The sequence below is a fragment of the Lactuca serriola genome, chromosome 6 (genome assembly GCF_051521515.1).
Source record: "Lactuca serriola cultivar US96UC23 chromosome 6, Lser_US96UC23_V15, whole genome shotgun sequence".
NCBI classification, from domain to species: domain Eukaryota; kingdom Viridiplantae; phylum Streptophyta; class Magnoliopsida; order Asterales; family Asteraceae; genus Lactuca; species Lactuca serriola.
The window spans coordinates 62424205-62450044 of record NC_136413.1 but is presented as its reverse complement, the minus strand read 5'-3'; the positions used below and the strand labels follow the sequence as shown (position 1 = coordinate 62450044).

Below are 25840 nucleotides of genomic sequence, written 5' to 3'. Positions count from 1 at the left end.
AGATATTCGACCAGAGGGTCAACAGAGTTACAGCCTTGAGTGGTTGATATGTGTTTATGTGGTATTTTGGGGAACTCACTAAGCATTTATGCTTACAGTTGTTGTGTTATGTGTTTCAGGTACTAGTGATGAGCGCGGGAAGGCACCGACATGATTCGTACACACACGCATTAGAGTTTATATTGAGATTCTGGGGAGATGTTTTGTGATGATAACATTTGATACAATGTGTTTTGACATTATTTTATGAATGAATGAATGTTTTAAAAATGAAAAATTGTTTTGAAAATTTACGTTGTTACATGTGGAATGGAGGCTCACGACGTGGGAGGGGGGTATAAAGATTATATACGGGGCTGAGCTTATGACGTGAGCAATAAAAGCTCACGAAGTGAGGATTTCTGCAACCCAAGAGCACGAATTTTTAGGTTTTCCCCCGTATTTAAGCCCCCTTAACTCGGTTTTAGGGTTCATTTCTCAACCTCCACCTTCCCCTAACTCATTAAAGACCTAACCCTTGCCTTTCTTTGTGTTTCTTGAGCTTTTGGTGAAGTTTTGATGATTTGAGTATGGGGAGATCACCATGGAAGCATAGTTGTAGTTTGGAAGCCTCATTTGCAACCTTTAGCTACACTTTTGGACCAGTGTGAGTAATCAAGATCCAAGATTTATGTTTCATTGTTGCTAGATCTAAGGTTTTATGCATATTTACTAAGATCTTATGAGTTGGAGTGTTGAGACTCCATAAAGTTGGCAACTTTTTGGGTCATTAGGGTCCCTAGATGCTTATAGGTCGTGTATCTGAAGTTTGGATGATATTGGAGCTCATGCGTGAGAATTGATCCTCTTTTTCTACGTGAATGACCCATTTTTGATCTTGTGTCTTGTATTGGACATAGAAGGCCTTAAAGCATCGATTTTGATGACCCTAGGAGTATTAGGAAGCCTCCAGGAAAAAATGGATTACTAGATTAACGGATTAAGAGGTTTTTGGATCAAAATGGTGTACATACGGATCTCACGACGTAACAAAGATGCATGTCACGTCGTGAGGGTTGTAGCCTCAATTATTTTGTCATGTAGTGGCTCACAACGTGGGCCATAGATGGTCACGTCGTGAGGGCCTACTGACCATGGACTTTCGTTTACCGTTGCCTTTTTTACCAAGTGTGACCAAGGGTATTTTGGTTATCTTGGATGGTTTTTGAGATGTGGTACTGGGCCTTCGTTTCGGGCCAAGTAAGGAAAAGGGTAGAATGGTCTTTTACTCTTTATGAAGTTGGATTATGGATTGGGCCTTGTATTTTAGATTACCGGGATAATTATTGATTAAGATTGTATTTTCTAGTTGGCACGAGGCTATCCGGTTCAACAATCCGTGCATGCATTTGATTATCAGCGGATTGAGGTGAGTTTTCCTTACTGTACTTTCGGGTCGAAGGCACCAAGGCCAGCCCTTTGGGATTTGATATCATGTTATGTGATAGTATGTTATCGTGTTGTAGTGATATGTTCGATCGATATCCTAATATATATAGGATGATACTATGCTTAGTAATCGGTATATCTGCCCGTTATCCGCTTCCTGGATATATGTTTATCTATGGTATATGTAGTCGTAGGGTGGGTGGGTTGAGACTGTACTGCTTTATGCTGTCAGTCTACAAACCCAATAATGTTTATATGGATATGTTGTTATGGTTTACTGGTTATATGTGTATTGGATATGTTTATGCCGACGTGTTGTGTGTAGTTGGGATGAGGTGGACCAATATAGACTGAGGGCCAAGAGACCCAAGGTGCTCCGGATAGGCTGAAGGCCTATGAGGCGGACCAGTCAGGCCGAAGACCAGGAGAACGGTCCAATTAGGTTGAAGGCCCGGTGAGGCGGTCCAGTCATGCTGAAGGTTCTATGAGCGGTCGAGTCATGCTGAAGGCTCTCTATACATGTTGTTGGATTGTTGTTTGTTTGTGTGGTGGTATTTTGGGGGAACTCACTAAGCTTATTGCTTACAGTTTTGGTTTATGGTTTCAAGTACCTCAGTGGCAAGGCGAAGGCATGACCATACACATCCTTGGTTTTACGACTGAATGGATCTTAGGAGACTCTTATTTTAAATAATGTTTTGGAAATAATGATTTTGTAAACACTTTTACTAGTAAATGGGATGTTTTGAAAAGTTTAAATTTGTTGAAATTTTTGGGATGTTACAAGTTGGTATCAGAGCCTTGGTTTGAGTGAATTAGAGGAACAGTCGTGTGAATCTAGTCTCAAACTAATAAAATAGAAAGGTTTTAAAAATGATTTTCAAAATAATCAAGAAAGGATGCGATGTGTATGATCAGTCGGAGCCAGTAAGTTTAATTACCCCAAGTTACCATATAGTTATTTGATGTTATGATATGTTAGAACTACATGCTAATGATAGCCTAAGGATCTTCAGGAATGGCATGATAGAATTGTCTGATTATATGATGCCTGGTAGCCTAGGGTCTTCCTTATATGAAATTAACATCATTAATATATTTTCTTAGTGTATGCATCATAGTTGTACATAAGAAAGATTCTATAGCCTGAGAATGTTTGATTTTTCTTTACTTCTTGTTCTTGTCTGATTAAGGGCTTAGAGTAGAGTCAAGTATTCAACTGTCTATGGGATCCAACATTATATATGATTAGCATGCACGAGCGATTGCAGGGTTGGTGGAAATTTCATGAGTGGGTGCAGTTCATAGCGAGTCAGCGTGAGGAATGATTATCCACTCTTACTGCCATTCGTCTCCGTTGCTCGAATGCAACTTGCTTTGTGCTTTGTAGGGCTCACATTAATGTGAGCTACTTATCGAATGAATACATTAAGTTACATGCTATGGAGGTTAACTAACCTTAGAGTGAAGGATTTGGCCCTATTGCGCGGCTCTCGTCTAAGTCTAACCGTTGTAGGGTTGGGTCCTTTAGTCAGAGGATTATTTAGTTTTTGTTGCATGTAACTGTATTCCTGAAGTGGTTGGCTGTCATTGATCGAAGCCCTTTAGCAACTAATGGCAGGGTGAGTTGGGGGAAATCCTAGGAGAACCTAGGAAGTATTTCTTAGATTAGGTGTCTAAGCCCATAACTATAATTGGTATGTACTTGATCTAATAGTAGCATGGTCCTTTTGGGTTGCCTTCACCATAGCAACTTGACATGATGACTTTTGGAGAAAGAGGTTGATAAATGATTTATTGATATATTTAATTAGTATATATCAGAAATTATTTAATTAGTATTAATCAGAAATTAATTGGAATTAATTTTGGGATTAAAGGAACTGATTAAAAAACGGGGACTGATATTGCAAATTTCTGATAGTTGCAATGTTGGGCTGATGGACTCCCTAAGGAGGGAGTGGACGAAATCTATGGGAAGCCCATAGAGATTTCATCCAAGGATTCTAGGAAGGAGGTCCATGGACTTATTAAGGACTAAGCAATCAGATTAGGGTTTCCACATGAAAACCTTAGCAGCCTCAACTATATAAGGGACCCTTTGGCATACAATTTTCTGCCCTATGCATTCTAAGAGAACCCTAGACGAAAATTGAAGAGCCTCCATCACCTCCCTCATTCATCCTTTGCTAGTGGTGTTTGTGACTCCATTAGAGGTGCAACGTTTGGGGCACTAAGCTCTTAGAAGTCAAGATCAAGCAAGGAACACTTGTTATTACTAGATAACAAGAAAGGTATTCTTCTAACCCTAATAATATATAGATTTCGATTTTATATATACTAGATCGAGGGTTATTGCTTTGGAAATATTATTTGGGTGTATAACTAGAGAAAAAGCTAGATCCAAAGCCATTAGGGTTGCATGTACATATAGGAATGTAGATATGCTCAAAACTCATTAGTATTTTAGTGAGGTTGTTTCGTTGCTGAGCAGATATCATAAATATTATTATGTGTAGGTCTTAGAGGACCTGAGATGGTTCTTGAGGAAAGTATGGATAGGTGTGGAAGGTAGTATTGGGCCCGCACTACTAGAAGCACAAGATCTATACTCGAATCGAGGAGAGTTTTAGGGATTCTAAGGGCTGGTCAGGGCAAATAGCATGTTTTGATACCATGATTTGTGGCAGTAGTTCTGTATCTATCAATCTTGTGGTTATGCTTACTCAGGCATGAGGATGGGTCTAGTAGTTGTTTTGGACCCCATGGCGATATCGGTTGGGGTTGAGTGGTGCACACCCAGATGAGTTGTTGGTTTTGAGGTCTCAAGGGTTTTGCTAGAGACCATGCATTCGAGTCACATGACTCAAGAAGGAAATGATTTTTATGACCAACATAGGGATTACAGTTGGAAGTGAGTGGTTGATTGATGGATTGGAATGTCGCTATCTATAGCGGGGATTATGCCCTTTTAGTTTTTTGAGTTCAGATAAGGAGTGATCAGGCTTGTAACTTTCAGGTTTGGAATGTAAGCCTAGCTTGGGGTCTGTTGTTCGCACGGTTTGGTGACACTATGTTAGTGCAGGAGTACGCAGGTGGTTTGATGTATTATGGATGCTTTGTGATGTGATTATGGGTCCGTGTTCTTGGGTTATAGTAGGACGAGTATCAGATCGTCGATTCGGATTACAGGTAAGGAGTGTATGTTTTGGATCGTAAGTAGGTGTTTGCATATGCATTTACATGAAATCCTTAATGTTAAATTGGTTATAATTGGGAATTTCAAAGGTCTTCAGCTGAAATCTAGAAATCTCTTAGGGTTTGATTGGTCCTTATCTAGAAGATCATCCTGCGTGTGTTATTCATTCCAAGGTTAGGGATGGTCGTTCCTAACTGAGCGGGTTTGAGTAATGGTTTGGTTTCAACACAGTGGGTGGTAGTTCGAACCCTAAGTGGGTGAGAACAAGGTATTATGCTTGAAGGATCATCAATTTTTTCGAGTCTGTGGTATTGGGTGGATGGTTCATAGAGATCTACGGTTCTAGTATGTGGAATCTCGGTTCAGGATTTGGTCAAGGAATGAGTATATAGTAGGTGGCGATCGGATGTATGTGTTTAGGAGACACATGATTTGTCCCTCAGTAGAAAGTGGTTGGTCAAGGGATCCTTGTAGCTATTGGTTTGTTTTGGGGGTGTCAATGAATAGGTGAGGAGCTACTGGGATCACTCAAGTTGAGTATCGGTAGTTAAAGAAGTTTTCAGTTCGTTGTATGGATTTCTAATTATAATCTAGCTTAGGCAGAGGTCGAAAAAGAAATCAGTTTCTGAGTTTGGTACATTCAGCCCCGCGCAATTCTTGGTTCATTAGATCTAATATCAATGCGTTCTCGATCATTGGTTGTTTCGTTCATCATTCAACAGAGATTCTATGAAAGTTTCAAGTGATGTTAGTTGAAGTTTAAGGAATGTGACAAGCTATCATCAAGTTTAGTATGCTTCATGTTCCTTTGGTCTCTAGGTATGTTTACCCTCAATGGTGGTGTGGAATTTTGTATTATAGCAGGCTTAGGTTTTGGTAGCATTCAGGATCACCTTGGAAGTCTTCTAAAGCTAGATGTGTATTGGTGGAATCTGTTTAGTCTCAATCAAGTATTTGGTCTTATTCTGATCGTTCATGGGGATGTATTTTGTTAATAATTGAGGTTTGTCATTTCGATAAGAAGTCTGGTATTTCTTCCCTGTTTGGTTGACTTTATGGGTTTCCTAAGGATGTGCATTGTGATAAATTCATGATATGTTGTTGAGAGGGGTGTTTATGGGCTGGGGGCCCAGTAGTCATGATTGCTCATTTCTCTTTCTTGTGGTACTTTCAGTATTGGCGCATTGATGGAAGTCGTGAGACTCACAAATCAGCTAGTTTGGATAAAGGGAATAGTTAAGGGTTGTTAGGAGTATCGGTCAGGAATCAGAAAGTCTATGCGGAATGTATGCATTATAAATCCATTTTGTTCGCAAGCTATTATTAGGGTTTGATTATCAAGGTTGGAAATCGGTTATGAATTCTCGAATCATAAGTTCTTTGTGAATGTCTCAAGTGATTTTATAGGTGGGGTACACCTGAGCGAATAAGGGTTGGATACAATGTGAAAATTCTTGGATTGATCATCTTTGCTTGTAGGAGCAATGGTTGGTAAAAGCATGTCAGGGAGTCGGGGCTTATTTAAGGTTTTGGTACATCTTATAGATTTGTATTTGGATGAAGTTCACGATCGATATGTTTTGAGTATCCTTTATGCATGTTTTGGTAGTGTCTCCAGTTAGGGACTAGATGTAGGTTAGTGAATGGATGTCGTGAGTCAAAAGATTTCAGGAAAAATGCAAGTGTAAACCGTTGGATCTTAGGATTTGAGTTGTGTATTGAGTTGGTTTTTGGTTGAGACTCGTGTTGGAAAGTTGAGGGTATATATATATATATATATATATATATATATATATATATATATATATATATATATATATATATGTGCAAGAGCTTACCTCAGAAGGTTATGAATTTAGGAATTTGTGTAATGGATTATCAGTTGGAAGGTTCAGGGCCAAAAAGGGATGTTTGCAGTGCGGATGGTAGAAAAGGCCCTCGTGACTATGCTTTGGAATGGTTCTACATGTGTGTAGGTGTGGAAAGTAATGGGAATATAGAATTATAGCAGCAATGTATCGGTTCGGCACTTAAGGAATCAGTGTCCTATTTGGCATTAGAATGTTTAACTCCCAGATTGTATCTTGTTGCTCATTGTGTTCATGGATTTGTTAATTTCAGGGTGAGCCTTTTACTCGAAGGATTATCTAAGCTTTCTAACAAGTGAGAAGTTTCGGCAGCAAGGATCGGTCAGTGATTTTGTTTTCAGTGGGAACAACAAGATAATCAAGGAATGGAAGTGTTATGGTCAGTCAGAATACGAAGTGGAATTGTAATTTCAGTATTTCAACACGGGCTGCCTCTTAGGGGGTCAGATAGAGTTTAGAATTTTGGATTTCAGGTAGAATAGAAATGGTTATTCTTCGGGGGGTATTGGAAGAAGTGCTCTAGTTATCCAGTGCACCGGGACGTGGTAAGGAGTGATTTCGAGGAAGATATCTAATTTAAGTAGGGGAGTGTTGTAACATCCATTTCCTTGGATGAATCAAATTAGGGTTTTGGAGGGTCAAAAGATCGGATTTTGGTGAAAAAAGGGTCCTCATGATGTGAGGCATGGAGGCTCACGACGTGGGGAGGGACGCATGAAGATTCTATCCGGGTCTAAGCTCACAACATGAGCAATAAGAGCTCACGATGTGAGGATCGTTGCAGCCCAAGCCCATGAAGTTTTACGGTTACCCACATATTGAAACCCCCTTTAATTCGGTTTTAATGTGGGATTTCCAAACAGTATACTTCGTATACAAAATGGAACCTACCTCCGATATGATCCTACCTGGTTGTTCCTTACTTGGTAGATCTTGAAGTAGACTGTGAGTTAATGATAAATCTAGACTAATAATTAGTCGCAATAAATATTAAACTAAAACTTAGTAATAATGATATTAGGTTTCATCAAAGGAAAATACAACCATTAGAAGCGAAGCGCAGCACGCATTATGAGACGTCACTTTAACAAGTGAGTGCATAGTTCCATTCATGAACATGATTCTAATCTAAGTATTAATAAAAGTATTAAATATATTTTGAAAGTTTATATGTGAGTTATATGCTTATTATCTGGAAATATGTGTTATATGTATATTTCATGATAAATGCTATGCGAACCAAGCGTGGTTCTATATGTGTTGAGAAGTATCTACATGATAATAATAATAATAATAGAAGTATTATAAATGAGAAGATAAATGTTTGTTAATACTTAATACTCTGTATAAAATATTACACTAAATTAGGATAGTGTTGCCGAAACAAAGTTAGTATTGAAAGTTGATTATGAGCATTGTAGGCTTGCTTAGTGATGAAATAAGACTTAAAAGAGATGTTTAGTTCAACTAAGTTTGGATATTGAGTAGTATCTTATTAAGGGTACGTATGTGATCGGAATGGTGAGTAGAAACTATGTTCAAGGAGGTTGATGATCAGTGAAGTATGTCCTACGTACAAAAGTATTTTCTATATACCAAGTATTTTTTAAAGGTCTGTGTCTTAGGTGCTGCTTGTGCCAGAATACTATTATGTTCTGGGGTATGAGTCCTACTCATACTAGGGTACTATAATATGCCAGAAGTACTATGATCTACAAAGTCCTTTATTTGACACCATTGTGTGTCGGGGTATGGGAGCGTACGAGGGTACTTTATTAGTATCTCCCCATACTTTTCTTTTGATGAGCTTTGTGTGTCAACGTTTACTTTCACGAAGTAATTGAGGGAACTTCGTAGACTGCCCATTAGAGTGTGTCAGTAAATAGACCACTACCAGGTATGACTGATGTTGTATTGTCGGATAAGGTGAGTCTGGGGGTAAAATACCTTACGATCTCAGACCAATGCTAGGCACAGTTATCTAGATAACCACCCCAGACTTAATTTTCTTGTTGTTTTTACGAACGGAGGTTCGTGGTGAAACTTGTTCCATTCCCCTCATTTGATGTATTTATCGAACCTTGTTTTCTGTCAGGGAATTTCCGAAGCAGCATCGTCAGTTTGTTCTTCATATTGATCCTTTAGGCTGGATCTTGTAAGATCGTTGTATAGGATCTATACATGGGAATCGACAGGATGGGATAAATTGTTTTAGAGATATGATATATCCGTGTTAATGATAATAGTTGGATTTGTAGGTTTGAGATATACATTATTACCACATTATGGGATTGAAATCACTATGTACTCACCAGGTTTCCGAACCTCACCCACTCAGTTTATTGTATCATAGGTGGCTATATGAAAGATACATTTTGTTGAGAGATTTAAAGAGCATCAGGCCACTAGATTACTTACTGTAAGGCTTGTAATATTTCATTATGCTTATGTTTCTGTATTGACGATGACATCCCAATGTTTTAACATAAATAAAAGACATTTCTTCGAAAATGCTTTGATAATATCATTATCATGTTTTCTGGGAACGAATTTCATAATATAATTCTTCAAAAAGGATACTCTAATTTTTAAATAAGCATAAACAGATCGGTCTTTTCTGGCCATGAAAATGGGGATGTCACAGTTGGTATCATAGCATTAGTTTAAGCAAACTAGGAATTTTAGGAAATTTATAGACTTCAACTTAGAATGCTAAGCGATGATTGAGAGATGAGTGTCTGCTATTTTTAGGAAGTTTTCCTAAGTAGACACGAGCACTAGCTTATTTAAGGAAGATGCCTAAATTGCTTTTATGTGCTAAATGATTTATTCTACAAGATGCCTTATATGCTTTATGATGCTATCATTTGATTGTATGGTATATTGCCCATCGGATCTGGAAATTTTATGTGTTCAGATTTATAAACGTTTAATTATGGTATTAGACCCGCATGTAACTTTTCAGAGTGATAAGGAGATTTATACATCTATCGTAAATAAAGCTTTCCTATCTTAATTCTTGTCATTGTACACTAAACATCTGCTTGAGTGTATATATCGAAACGGTGAGAACTTGCACCATATTAGGAAATACTAATGGAAACCAAAAACCTGAACCACGAGAGATTGAGCGTGCACTAGAGGTAGCGGCTGCACCTGAGCCAATTATGATGGCAGGAGTACAAACAATGATACAAATGATGTTGGATCGTCAGATGGAAGAAGCAAGGCGTCTACTTCAATAGAATATGGATGAACCTATTGTACCCATCGTACAACCTAAAGTGAACATTGAAAACTCAGAGGAAGGAAACTTTAGTCAGACTTTTAGTTAAGTTGAGCCACGTATGGTTAGAAGAAACTAACCCGATGGCGGAAATGATGGACGTGGATGTAAGTACAACGATTTCATGGAATCCAAGCCACCAAGTCTTTATGGAAGCCCAACTCCGGTGGAGGTCATGGATTGGATCTCCGAGATGGAGATGATGTTTGAAAGTTGTGACCGCAACACCAAACAGAAGAACACTCTCACTGTTACGCTGTTGAAGACTGGGGTATTAAGTTGGTGGAAGCTACTAGTTGATACCATGACCAAGGGAGAAGCCAGCAAGATATCTTGGGAAGACGTTTTGTTACAACTAAAAATGCAGTACTGCTCTGAGCAGGATCTTTTGAAGATCAACAACGAATTTTAAAATCTAAAGAAGGGAAGGATGATTGTCACCGAGTATGCTACAAGTTTTACGGAGAAAATGAAGCTTCTTCCTTATTTGGTTCCAACTGAAATCTCCAAGGTCAACAAGTTTGCCAATGGATTAGCAACCGACTTTGGTCCAATGGTCAAACAAGCAACCACCTTGAAAGCCGCCATCTAGGCACCTAATAATGTTGACACACAGTTAAGGAAGAAGGGTCTAGAAAGAGATGAGGTAGGAGAGAAAAAGAAGTTTGATGGATCTTCAAGATCTGAAAAGAAAATAGGTTCCCGAAGTCTGACCCCAACAACAAGAGGTATGGGGATAGCAATGAAGAAAAGTGGCATGACAAGTGTAGAAGGAAGCACATTGGGAGATGCTCTAAAGAGGTGACCAGCTTCAAACGCGGGAAGACTGGTCACTATGCCAACAAATGCACGACCAAGAAAAATTTATGTGTTAAGTGTGGTGAAGGACACTCCAAGCAAGACTGCCCAAAGAGGGAAGGAGCTACAAAGCCAAATGCACCACCGAAGCCAAAGGCAAGAGCATCCCTAATGATCCTTAAATAGTTTTCTTTTTGATAGATAATACTTAATACAAAATATATGAATAGTTTGGATTTTAAATTTCTTTTCATTGTTATAAGTTTCATCAAGTAATATATAACACAAATAAAAATATTTAAGGTCAAAATTAAAGAAAAAAGACTTCAAAAGTCAAAAGTTGACAATTAATTTAGGACGGAAGGAGTATCTATATATATATATATATATATATATATATATATATATATATATATATATATATATATATAGAGAGAGAGAGAGAGAGAGAGAGAGTTAGGTTCAAATGTTTTCACTATCTATTGTGTGCATATATGACTGATTCTGGACCAATCATAGTTATTTTAAGAAAGTAATTAATGCATATTAAATGCTGAAGATGTAATTAATATTCATTATATTTTCAACATGTAATATGCATTAATTACTTTCTTAAAATAACTAAAATGATTGGTCCAGAATCAGTCATACATGCACACAATAGATAGTGAAAACAAAATAACCTAACCCTATATATATATATATATATATATATATATATATATATATATATATATATATATATATATATATATATATATATTACTTAAGGTGACATTTGTTAAAATTTGACCTCAAGTATAAGCCTTGGAGTCATGACACACAATGACGAACTTTTTATAACATTAATTTTCACTAACTTTATTAAACAAAAGCTATTACTTTAAACATTTTCTAATCATTAGTCATTTTAATATATATATATATATATATATATATATATATATATATATATATATATATATATATATGAATGAAAAATAGTAGAAAATATGTAAAAAATTATTAATTATATATAAACTTGTCGTTTTAAGTCACGTTTTACAAACGATGTCACTCGTCACGACTTGTAAAAACTTCAAGTTTTATATTGCCGATAAGTTATGTCTAACATTATTTAGAACTGAAAGCTGATTTTACAAAAGAAAAGAGTTATACTTAAAGTTGATGATTGTGTATGCTCGTAGACAGTATTTTTCTAACATCTTTTATTCTTTTTGGAATTACTTTTTGACAAAATTGCAAAAACGGTCCCTATGGTATGCATTTTTTTGGAGTTTTGGTCCAAACCACGGGTTTTTTGGATTCATGGTCCTTTTAGGCAAGTTGCATTGTAAAACTGATCCCCGATAAACTTGAAAAGACTGCCCTTTTAGTTTGTTTTTTCCATTTACTTAATTATTTTTGTTCTTTTATTTAAATATAAATGTTAAATCAAATCAAGAATGGGACCCACCTGCCCTCTCTCTCTCTCTCTCTCTCTCTCTCTCTCTCTCTCTCTCTCTCTCTCTCTCTTTGAAAAAAAACCCACTTCGCCACCGTTTGACAACCAACAACCCTAACCTCATCTCATGTTCAGATAATCAACCACCACATCTATTTTTGTTGCAAGGAAGGCCGGAAACCGCTATCCACCACCTTCACCGGCGAGAAAACCACCCACAACCACCGCCATTGTTGATTCCGACCACCACCGAGTTCCCCCTCCTCCCACACTCGTGTCTCCATCCAAAAAACAGAAGCGAAGCGACAGAAGGCTGTCAGAGCAGCCCCTGCCGCATGCCATTGCAAATCGCTGCCATTCGTTGCTGCTGCCGTCGACAGCCTCCCACCACCGCCGTCCGTTGCTGCTGCCATCGCTGGTAAGCCATCCATCCCCTCATTCCATGTAGATTGGTTGTTTCCCCTTAATTTGTTTCATCTGTCAAATCGAGGGACGAAGGTCTCGATTTTTTTCTTGTGTGTTGAAGACGTGTCTGTAAATCACGAGTTGGAGAATGGTGGTGCAGGTAAGGAAGAAACAGAGAGAATATTCGAGAATGATGGTGCAGGAAAGGAAGAAGAAGAAGAAGAAGAAGAAGAAGAAGAAGAAGAAGAAGAAGAAGAAGAAGAAGGAGTGGGGAAGTGGGTTCTTTTTCAGAGAGAGAGAGAGAGAGAGAGAGAGAGAGAGAGAGAGATAGAGAGCAGGTGGGTCCCATTCTTGATTTGATTTAACAGTTATATTTAAATAAAAGAAACAAAATAAATAAATGGAAAAAGCAAATTAAAAGGGTAAAGTCGTCTTTTCAAGTTTATTGGGGACCAGTTTTACAATGAAACTAGCCCAAAAGGACCATGAATACAAAAAACTTATGGTTTGGACAAAACCCCCAAAAAAATAGATCCCACAGGGACCATTTTTGCAATTTTGTCTTACTTTTTTATTTTCTCCCCTTTCTTATTTTCTACATTCTTCCACAATCTTAATTTTTAAATGAAGAAGATTGCATTTTTTCCTTTTCGCATCCTTATTATATAATTCCAAAGTATATGTAACAGAATAAGAAGTTTGAAACTTGGAAAAAGTTCCGAAATCATATATGGATTTTCAAAAACATTATAATTCTTCTGTATGTTGCTATTAAAGAAGTGAATATGTTGATTGAGTTATTCGAGAAGTTTAGAAAATCAAGGTTCTATAAGGTAATTGACGAAGTTAAGGAACTTTTGATTGAAATGATATTGATCGATTATTTCCTCTAAAGCATCTCATTCATACAAAAACAATTTAATGAGAATTCAAGTAATAAAGATGTCCTACTTTCAGCCAAGGAGAATTTTAAGTTAATTACATTTTATATATTGTTGATCAAGCGAAAGATTCTTTTAAAAATAATAATTTGAAGAGTATGAAAATAATTGTTTTTTGATTCCGAAAAAATGATAGGATTTGATGATATATATCTTTAGTTGTGTTGTATTCGTTTGAAGCCACACATAAGTGTGGTAAAAATCAGATATTGATCATAACAAATTTTATCTAGAATTAAATTCAATTGTCGATTTCTTACCAAATAAAACTATCAATCACATCGTTTTTTAATGAATGTTTTTACCATTTAAAAAAAATTCTAAACCTATAAAATATAAGAATAATCACAAACATGTATAAAATAATGGCTCGTTTAACATATCACACACATTTTGTTGATATAAACACCAGAAAACCAATTCTATTAATGAACATTTTAGACGCGTCTTGTTGATTTTGAGGGTTATGTTTGAAAAATAAAAATGACTCATAAATATAACTTTTTTTATATATAAGAAAAATTCATGAATACAACGATAGGAGATAGGAGGTGAGCTAAAATGGAATGATGGGGATTGAATGGCCTGGAAAGCTGGTAGGGTTTGGGGCGAGCTGTGGGCTACATTAGATATGGGTTGAAATGGCGAGTGCTGAGATGACGGGAAGAAGCAGACCCATCGAGAATCGAGGAATGACCATGTACTCCTTCCCTTACGGGGCTCATGGAGTAGCGTATTTCGAAAGAGGTATAAGTTGATAAATGTTATAAGACATTTAAAACAAAAATAAACGATTATATATATATATATATATATATATATATATATATATGTTGTAAAAACCATCGACGTTAGTTATTCGGTGGACTGGATCAGTCGAACCTTTGATTAGATTAATTAACATCTTTTTTTATTGACATCCTTCTTTCTTTAATATCCAGGAGGTCAAGTTCAGATTGTCGTTCCAGTTAGTGTTTCAATAGAATTCGATCAAAGAAGATCCAAATCACGCTCTGTAGGATTTGAACCTACGACATCGGGTTTTACTACCATTAATTATGCAAATATTAATTCATACTAAGAAAATAAGTATTTAACATTTCGAAATAATGTACCAAACATTAAAAAATTTGGTACATTATTTGAAAATTTGAAAATTTTGGTTTAATATTTGATATTTTGAAATTTTGAAATTTGAAAAGCTCGGCCACCAGGAATGCTTAAGACTGCCTAGGGTCGTGTAGCTCCGCCTAGGAATAATATTGGTACTTAGGATGTTACTATGTTGGAATGATTTGTTAGATCTATATCCTGGTATAGTGGATGTTGCTATGTTGTAATGATATGTTAGATATGTATCCTAGTTTATAGGATTTTGCTATGATGTAGTGATATGTTAGATCTGTGTGTCTATCTGTACTTGTTGGTTATCATCTAGTGGAGTGCCCTAGGGACTGTATGTAATCATGTAGGATAGCCTGAGAACTCTTGATCTAGGATTTCTTGCATGTTCCTCGTTTGGTTATGACTCTAGAGTAGGATCATCTATTTGGGTGGCTATCTCACCTCTGGGTACTTATGGTTACACATTCCATGGAGGTTAGCTGGTAGCGGGTCTGTGTGTTGTGAAAGGACTAGTAGGCAGTAGTGAGTTGTATGATTACTGTTTGCATGTATTATGTGCCTACTTGATCCTGATTGTTTATATGTCGACATATGGTAGTAGCGGGTTAGGGCGAACCTGCTTTGTGTTGTAGGTCAAGATACTTGGTGCAAACCGACTGTAAGACGTAGGCACGGAGACTCGGGAAGAGCGGTTAGGTTGAGGCGGTAGGCCAACAAACCCTGGGTATTCCAGCTCAACGGTTAATTGGATCTGTTGCATGTTGGCATTCCAGTCTAAGAACTGATTCGACCTGGACATTCCAACAGGGAGGTTGTAGGCCATTAGGCATGCTAGCTTGTATGTTTATCGTATGTGGTATTTTGGGGAAACTTGCTGAGCTTTATGCTTACTCAGTTGTTTAGTGACTCACGTTTCATCGGTGGCTATGGGAAGACGGAGGTGTGATTGTACACACTCATCACCAACATTGAGGATTTTACATTCATTATAATACTCTAATTTTTAATAATTGTAATTGGGAACAAATGGTTTTCATAAAATGGTTTTATAATTAGGAAGTTTTACTCTAAATAAAATGAAAAAAAAAATTGTCGTGAAAATGGGAACGTTACAAATCGCCTCTTGTTATCGCTTCCACGGCCAAAAAATCAAACGAAAAATCCATCTGATTCTCTTCGATTTTAGAAATCAAATGTAGTGAAAAATGCATCTACCGCTTCTTTCTTTTGTTGTTTAATTAGTTACACAACCAGCAAGTGCCAAACTACAACAATGAATTCTCAGTTGAACTACTTTGTTGTTCCGTAGTTTACTAGACTCAAAATTACATGCTAATTCTAAGTTGTTCAAGGTTGATGACCAAATATTGTTCAATTGTATGTGAAAATGTCACGAGAGTTTAAAGATTACATGGATTCGATGTTCAATTGTTCGGTTATTCCTGTGCTTTACACATAAAAGTAAAATTATAGTTCTTTATGGAAGGAAGAACGAAGGAATTAACATGTTCATTTATGCTTGTATATAATTAACATCATCTTAGTTTTTAGGTACATGTATAGACCCAAAAAGCTATTAGAGCATTAGTAGGAGCTTTAATCTTGCAATTTATTTTCTATTTTGAAGGATATACAAGAAGTAACATTATATAAAACTCAAATTTTGTTATGATGAAACCAACCTTTAAAGTTGTGTGTACGTTTATCAAATATGCCCTCCTTTGACTTCCTTTAATTGTATCAAAAGCAATCGAGCAACTAGAGAATGTTGATCTCGACTTTTATGGCTTCCTAAATGAAGAAATTGGCAAAATTTTGTGGCGCTTTTATTACTCTTTTTGGAGATTCTATTGATTTGGATGGTTGGTTTCAGGTGAGATTAATATCTTGTACAAAAGAAAATTTGGAAGGTATAGAATCATACATCCAAAAAATGACGAAATTAAGAAATTAGAGGGTGTGGATAGAGAAATTCTCAGGCAACGCTAGTTTGCAGAAAAAGATGGGAGAATGAAGAAGATGATAAATCAATTGTAGATGTTTGATTTCTCGTTTTTTAGGAAGGCCATTGATTGTTTGAAATCATTAAAGTAATTGATGGTTGCAATAAACATGTGAATTGTTTGATTTCTCGGCTGTATTACCAATTGCAAGACTTGTCCTTGCCTCCTTCTTCGATTTAGGTCAGTATTGAATTGATAATTCTCTATTTACATAATCATCACTGATGATCGTTTGATTAACTGTGTCTATTTCTGATCACGTAGATGATTTCATCAAATCATATTTTTATGCATTATAGCAATCAATAATCAAATGAAATCCTCATAGCCATCGAAAAAAAAAATTTATATCGCAGAAGACATCGTAAGTTTTTAATGGATCATGCTCTTTTTGTATTACCTTTTTATGAATTAATTTATGCTAACAATAAGTTTTTTATTGTTTGATTGTTTTACTTATTAACGACTCAATTAGTCCATGGTAACCTTAAACCCTAAATAATATATATATATATATATATATATATATATATATATATATATATATATATATATATATAATATTCTCTTATTAAATATATATCCCTGAATTTACCTTATGGTCATGATTTTCTTATAATTATGATGTGAAGTATGTGCCATAACCATATTATGAGTCAAATCTAATTTTTTAGCAATTACAAATGGAAATTACTAATGTATTTTTGATTTTTTTTTCTTATCATAGATGCTACATTTGGATTTAATATCATGGATGTTTTCTAATAGAATGCTTCTTATTTCTTTTATTATTGATGTTCTTTACAAAATGTCTCTTATTCTTTTTGCAGGTCATCCACGGGAAGAGTTGCATGTTAATGCTGGAGATGTATTTAGACCAGTTGTAATTAATCAACTTGTTATCAGTGGAAAACAGGTGTGAAGTTGCATTGTTAAAAGGGAATATAATTATGTTGACGCTTATACTAGTTTAATATTTCTCATTCTAATAGATATACGATGATGACAGGTGGATGTTGCCATGTATGTAGTAGGGATTGATGTGAAACCAGCATGACAATGAAATTGTATTCTTACAGAATGAATTTGTCATTCTATCAGAATTGATTAGCAACAACAGTCTATTAGAATGTATTAGTGTTTGACTTAGATTTCAATGTTTTTATTTGAATTTTAACGATCCTCAATTTTATTCTTTAAGAATAAATGTATTGTTGGAGTCAAGTCGATTATTTTGACCATTCAAGAAGATCAATTGTATTTGTTCAAGTATTGTATATTTAAGAATGCTATTATTTAAGAATTTTATTCATATTGGATAACCTTCTGTTATAGTGTGTACAATTATATTAAAATGTATAAGATTATTATTCTATAATAATATGTATGAATTTTGTTATTCTTCAATAACATTCTAACATAACGTTTTAACAGAATATCATTTTAAAAAAAATAACCTTGTAACAGAACAAAATCGATTATGCTTACAAATTTTGAAAGTGGATTAATTTAAAAAAGAATCAAATTTTATTTAAATCAAAGAGAATTAATTATCCCTTTAAATATGGAATTTTCCTTTTCTAAATTTATGTGTAATTGACTAAAATACCCTAACAATGAAACTAGATGGTAATTTTCAATTATTTCTAATTGAATAATATTTATTAATCACTTTCTTAAAATAACTAAAATGATTTGTCCACAATCAATCCTACATCCACATAAAAAATAGTTACAATACAATAATCTAGCCATATATATATATATATATATATATATATATATATATATATATATATATATATATATATATATATATATATTCAATTGAGAAAAAAAAAGTTGAGAATGAAGGAATAAATATGGGTCAATCACTTCGAATCTGCCGTTTAAACGGTCCAACGTATCGGGCCGACGGAACAGGTTATTTTCATGTATGAATAAGTAAAGCGAAACTGATTATTCATATATGAATATGGCGATGGTAGGTGGCGACAGAGGTGATGGTGGTTGTGGTGGAGGTGACGGTGGTGGTTGGTGGCGGTGGCGGTGGTGGTGGTGGTTGGCGGCGGAGGGAGGTGGTGTAGTCATTCATATATGGATATTACTCATCCTCCTTCAGCCAAGTACGCCAGAGCGTTTTACGACAAAATAAATGATTGACCGATAATGATTCCCCCATTTTTAACCTTTTTTATTTTCTCAATTGAACTTTATATATATATATATATATATATATATATATATATATATATATATATATATATATATATATATATGGAAAAGTGAATATACCCTTCAGGGTATATAAGCTTATATATATATATATATATATATATATATATATATATATATATATATATATATATATATATATATAGGGAAAAGTGAATATACCCTTTAGGGTATATAAGCTTAGGTACCCAAACCCACTATACTACGTCATTTTATTTGATATATTCATTATAATGTTTTTAAACTTCAACCATTGACTTGATTTACTTTCAAGATTCTCGAAATTTCACTATTATCTTCCTGTTACATCACATCTTTTTGCCGAACACCTACTAGGCTATATATATATATATATATATATATATATATATATATATATATATATATATATATATATATATATATATATATTATAATTGAAAATGAAAATTATGTAAGAGGAAGATAAATATAAAATTTATAAAAATATTGGAAATAAATCATGTTAGAAGTTAAATTATAAGAACATTGGACAATTACAATGTATATGTATTATACAAAACGACGTTGTATGGTGAATTTAGGTACCTAAGCTTATATACCCTTAAATGTATATTCACTTTTCACACACCGATTTACACTAATATATATATATATATATATATATATATATATATATATATATATATATATATATATATATATATATATATAAGAAAAATAAAAATATAAAAATAAGGGTACTTTTTAAATGAACTAAGGATATACAGTGTAATTTATTTAAACCACATGAATGTATCTTGTCAAATTTTCATAGGTTGGAGTGTAACTACGAATTTAAACAAACCATAAAGAACAACACTAATTTGCACCTTCTACAAATCTTATTAGGAGTTATTTTTAGTCCGATAGTGTTTCTTTAACGTTGCATTATACTGTATTTCGATAATCAGTAAAATAAATTTTTTTCGCAATAGGTCAAATTTAATAAGAACTGTTGTGATTTAATTATTTTTCTGTTTAACTATTGGAAATCTTTTTTTTCTGATATAACCATTGAGCCTTTGGTTTTCTTTTAACGATGGACAATTGGACATTACACAAAACTTTTAATTTTATATAATAATTATAGTTTGAAATTATTTGCATTAACAAGCATTTTTTTATGATTAACCATTAAAAAGTTGATTTATTTATATATAAAAAAAAGAACTTTATTGATGGCTAGTTTCGTTATTGAAAACCCTTACAATGTTTTTCTTTTCTTGAAAAAAACAAATAAAATTCATATTAATTTAAATCAGAAAAAAAAAAGCTTTAGATGGTTTAGGAAAAACTATAATGGCTTTTATCCTTTACAATACATCAAATATGTTATATTAAAAAAGCCATGCGTACACTAAACATACATATACAACGTATATATAAAAAAATCTCAAATATAATGTAGTTTAACGAAGCTTTGTTAAGGACTCAACTTTAATTACACTCGAACTCAACTTTAATTGGGCTCGAACGTTGATAAACGTACGTCTATTCAAGAATCAATGTGAGTAGTTATTTATACTTCTACAAACGTATAAACAATAATAAACATGCAAAAGATACATACTTGAAGCGACTTGCTTGGCTTTCTTCTTGACTTTTCAGATTAACTCCTTTAGTGTTACCCTCTTCGTTTTCTGCTCTTTCATACGAGGTTTATTCACTATTTAATATTTGATCTCAAAAGATGGCTAAAGTATGACATAAATACTTCAAGGTGGTATAGAAGGGATCCATACCTGGCCATTTAATTAGTGTGAAGCTTGTAGATGAGGACCACGGATGCATAATCAACCATTTGATTATTTTGTGGCTTACATTAATTCCGTTAAGGTGATATAATATGTTGTAATCATTGTTTGGTATCTGTATTGATGTTAAAATGTTATTTTCATGTTTCTTTATGTGGTCATTATGTTGTATACGTTATAGTTTGGCACATTTTTGGCAAGTTTCTACCTACAAAACCTCTTAAATGAGACTAGGCTTATTCAATTTTAGGTGTATATCTAATCAAGCATGCCAACCAACTTAGTAACCAAATGACTTCTAGCCTAGTAGTATCCAGTGTTGCTTTCCTTTTTGGGATCAAATGTTTAAGTCTCGCAGTGGACATAAATTGAATAATTTATCAGTAGTTTAATATATTTGTTGTTTAAAAAAAATCCAACTTAGTAGTAGCAAAAACATAGTTTTTTTCTATTTTTAAAAACATTTTGAACTTCATCAATCACATGTAAAGGATAATACCGGTTAGACATCATTATAATAAAATCTGCACTTTTTTATTTTTTATTTTTGAATGGTAAAATTCTATACAAAAACTCTAGCCTTACTGGTTAGGTAGACAAAAGGAAAATTACAAAGAGTTAGTAATATTAATTGGGCTATGAAGTTAACCAACCCAATTAAGCCCAAGTTTCTAAAACCCTAAAAGAGAAACAATACTCTATGAAATAAAAAATAGTGAACTTTTTGGTTTGACCGTTCGAAAGAGTGTCTCATTACGAAAATTTCAATTCGTTTAAAAGTTTGTAATAGTGATCGAATGAAAATGAAATGTCCCAAATATACTAAGTAAAGTTTTCATTTATAAATAATTAAAACCATTCAATGCCATATCCAAACTATCATTAGAGTAATAAATCATAGTTTCAAAACGACATCAAGATGAATCATAAAAATAGAAGTGTGGCAGTGAATCAATACGATCAGGCCGAATTATTTCCTTTGCTATTAGAAATACCTAAAACATTAAACTTGAAACCGTAATAACAAATATTACTGAGTTCCCCAAAATACAAAATACCATACATATCCACATAACATATTACGACCTATTTTAGCCAACGGGCCAATTTCAACTAATGTGAATGTTGTGGTCTTACATCAGTCTTACAATGACTTCCGTTGCTGCAGTCCTCTTACAATTTTTCCTACTATGGTCTTCCCATATCTTTCATAAAATCGCTATGGTCATCCTTTAGTCTTTCATATAGTTTCCATGGTCCTCCCATAGTCTTTCATGTAAAAGTCACAAAGACAATCTAGCTAGCATACTTTCTAGTATAGTGAGAAGACTCACCTCACAGATCTAAGTAGACTACATTATAGCTCGTAAGATTGGAAGGCTGACACTACACACCACCTAACGTAAAACAAAAAGTCAACTTGGTCAATAAGTCAACGTATAATGGTCAAGGTCAACAGTCATCCACCGTGCAGTGGCCAACCATTGACCGCATCGTGGTCCCCTATTTTCATAACCGAAAAAACTTTTCTTTCCGTTTTAAAATCATAATTTCTTTGTTGTTTTAGAAAAACCTAGTACAATAAAATATTTTGAATACAAATGATTGTTTCAAAATATCAAAACCCTGATGATGTCATAATCAATACACAATATATGTTACAACATAAAGGTCTAACGGTCATGAACACTATTGCATGTTGTCTCCTAATCACTCAGAATCCTAATCAAGTTCAAATAACTTTAACCCTATTACCTATGATGCATATAATATGAGTAAGTCAGGTTGGGAAACCTGGTGAGACACATAAGGTTTTTAATCCCACAATATTTTTATTGATAATAATCAATAATTATCAAACATGCAAAACCAATTATTACCAAACAATATAAATATATCTCATAAATTAGAAATCTAGAAAACATTACACCCATACATACCTATCCCAACTGATTCCCACAAATCCTAGTCCACGATTATTAGGAAGTATCAACTCTCCTGGTGAAACATTTAGAGTTATAGCTTAACTACACAACTAGGGGCTTCCTTGGTCGACGTAAGTCATGAAGGTACATAAGCCATCATAGTATTTTATGAATATGTTATCCTATTTCATCTACGTCCGCAGGTTATAAATCCACACTAGAAACGTAACTCACAAGACCTTCTAGAACGATCAAGTGTTGTCATCTTACTTTGGGAGTTGACCAGACATATTGTTACAGTTACCTGATCGGACCCACCATATCTGGCTGTCTAAAGGAATACGCTATTGTACTACGGTACGTAATCCGTACATCGACACCTGATACTGTCATAGAACAGAGTCTACTCTCCGTTTCTATGACACACACCCTTAATATGATGCTACCCAATATCCAAACTTAATTGAACTAAGCATCATCTTGGAGTCCTAGTGTATAACTAGGCAAGATTACAATGTCTAATCAACACAATTTCCTAGTTATGTAATATTTTTACAATATAGGGTATAATTCAAAATAAGCATCATTTATAAGTCCCATCTCATCACTAGGCAAGGCTATAAGTATATAATGCTTGTAGTCAACTTCCATTACCAACTCTGTTTAGGCAACCCTATCCTAATTTTAATGTATACATTTAACATGGATTATTAGGTATTAGCATACGTTTACAATACTTCTATAATTATTATCATGTAATAATATCATAGTATTTTACATCCTAACACATATAGAACCATATCTGGTCCATACAACATATGTCATCAAATATACATCTAACACATATTCCAGAAAATAAGCATATAATTCACATATAAACTTTCAACAAATATTTAATACTTTTAATAAATACTTGTATTAAAATCATGTTCATGAAAGTAAGGGAAATCTTAAGAAAAGTCCCAAATTCAATACAACTCAAAACTTCCGAAGAATCTCCGCTTTGATGATGTATGAAATGACCAATGATCGAGAATGCATTAACACCTAGTCCAGTGAACCAGAACCCACTTGGAGCTGAACATACCCATCTATGAAATTGATTTACCTATCGACAACTGCCCAAACTAGGCTATAAATAGCAATCCATACAACGAGCTAAAAAGTCTCTCAACAACCGATACTGAACCTGAGCGATCCTAGCGTCTTCTCATCTATTCATTGGCAGCCTAAAAAGGAACCAATGGCTAAAACGAGCTCCTTGACCAACTACTTCCTGCTACGAGACAACTCATGTATTTTCCGAACACATACATCCGATAGCCACTTGCTCTACACCCCTGAATTGACAAAATCTTAAACCGAAATCCCCCATACCCGCACCACATATCCCTAAGAACTTTTCCTCCTTAAGGCCCAAGACCGTACACAATCGAATTTCGGTCCCTGGCTTAGAAATGGTAGGAAACAGGATGTTACTGTGACATCTCCAATTTCACGGCCAAAAAAAACCGATTTTGTTTACGCTTTATAAAAGTCAGAGTACCTCTCTTTAATAAAAATATGTGGAATTTGTTCCTAGTGAAACATGATAAATACGTTATCAGGGCATTTCCGAAGAAAAATATTTTTTATTCATGTTAACACATTTGGGATTTCATCGTCAATACAGAAATATAAGCATAAACAGAACTTACATTCATTATCACTAGTGATTTATATCTCATTAATCTCTCAGAGTAATGTGACTTCATATCAATACCTGTGATATAAATAAACTGAGTGGGTCAGGTTGGGAAACCTGGTGAATACATAGGGTTTTCAACCCACAATAATATAATTATTATGTTTAATCATCAAATAGTTAACCCAATTACCCATCCCCATTATCTTCTTTACTCTTAAGGATCTATCCTAAGAATCAGCTATTTCTCATTCATTCATTCGTAAGGATTATCCTAAGGAATAGGTACGAAGTCCATCGTTGTCAATGACACAACTGTCAAGCACAGCTGCTAGTTCTATCACTTAGGCACAACTGCGAGAATTGTAACATTCTATGTGAGGCGCAGCTACCAGTATTGTCCTTCGAGCACAACCGCTAGGGTTATCTCGTTTATTGACAGTATCGTTTTCGAGAGTCCACTCGCAATACATGTCAATAGGTTTTTAGAGTACACCGGTGAACACATCGTTCACAACACCTACAGGTTGCGAGCCTGCTAGTGTTCCACTGGACTGTCTGGAATAGTCTGTGGTTGTCATCCATACTCTGCTAGATGACGGGGTCATCATTTGGGAACAAGGCTTCTCACATCGTCCACCTCTCACCCTTACCTCATGGTATATATCACCTCTCAACTCATCATCAAACTCATATTTCATCTACCCATGTTTTACCCAACATATTAGGTAGATATAAATACATATACAGTTTAAAGCATATAAAACTTGTATAAAATCGTTTATCCAGCATAGATAGCAAGTATACATGTAATATGCACACATAAAACGTAGTTTATATAAAATACTTCATATCTACGTGTAAGATAAAAGGGACCATGCACTCACCTAAAAAAGGTGGTAATTCCGAACTCAGACAGCGCTTCGCTTCTTAAAAGTAATTTCCTTCGACGAAACCTAATATTATTACCACTAGAGTTTTGTCTATTATTCGCCGAGACTAATTAATAGTCTAGCTATTATTACTATTATATAAGCGTTAAACAAGACTTATATAACCCATAATAATAGCCCAAGTACCTATTATAAGTTTCTAATAACGTTACTATAATTAAATAAAAGCTATATTAAAAATAGCGTAGGCGTAGCTCACTTACAACGGGTTTTATAGAAAACCGGGCTTTGCTTGGATCAATGTTCCCGAGCCGTAAATCTCTTCTTCTCGGAGCCATCAAGCACTCCGGGGCTTCCGCCTATTGCTAGGGAGGTTCCCTAGGCTTTTCAGGGGGTTTCGGGGCTAGAGAGAGGGTAAAGAGGAGAAAGAATGGGAAATGTGTGGAGAAAATGAGGGTGGAAGGGGTTGTATTTATAGGGTGATATATGGCTGAAATTGGTACCACATGTCACCATCTAGTGGCAAGCCTTAGGGAGAAAGCAATGGCCAAGATTGTACCCCTTTTGAGGCAGCACCCTTCCGACTTCTAAACCCCATAACTTTCGCATACGAACTCCGTTTTTGACGTTCTTTATATCCACGCGTAGGTAAAAATTATACATACAACTTTCATTTTGACTCCGTCGGCTAATTCTTGACCGATCTTAAATTTAACAGTACGATGAGATTATATTGTTAAATGTCCGCGTAAAATTCATAACTTTTACATACAAACTCTATTTTCGTCTGTATTTTTACTGTTGATTTGCTATTAATGAGATCTTCAATTC

At 34.6% G+C, this 25840-nt stretch overlaps 1 long non-coding RNA gene across 1 annotated transcript; it reads left to right on the top strand.

The window, feature by feature from the left end:
* Positions 1-16334: 16334 nt before the first annotated feature.
* LOC145059067 (uncharacterized) lies at positions 16335-17762 on the top strand. The gene is made up of 3 exons (XR_013686616.1): positions 16335-16677; positions 17328-17413; positions 17507-17762. It is a non-coding gene; the product is annotated as an uncharacterized LOC145059067 (long non-coding RNA).
* The last annotated feature ends 8078 nt before the right edge of the window (positions 17763-25840 follow it).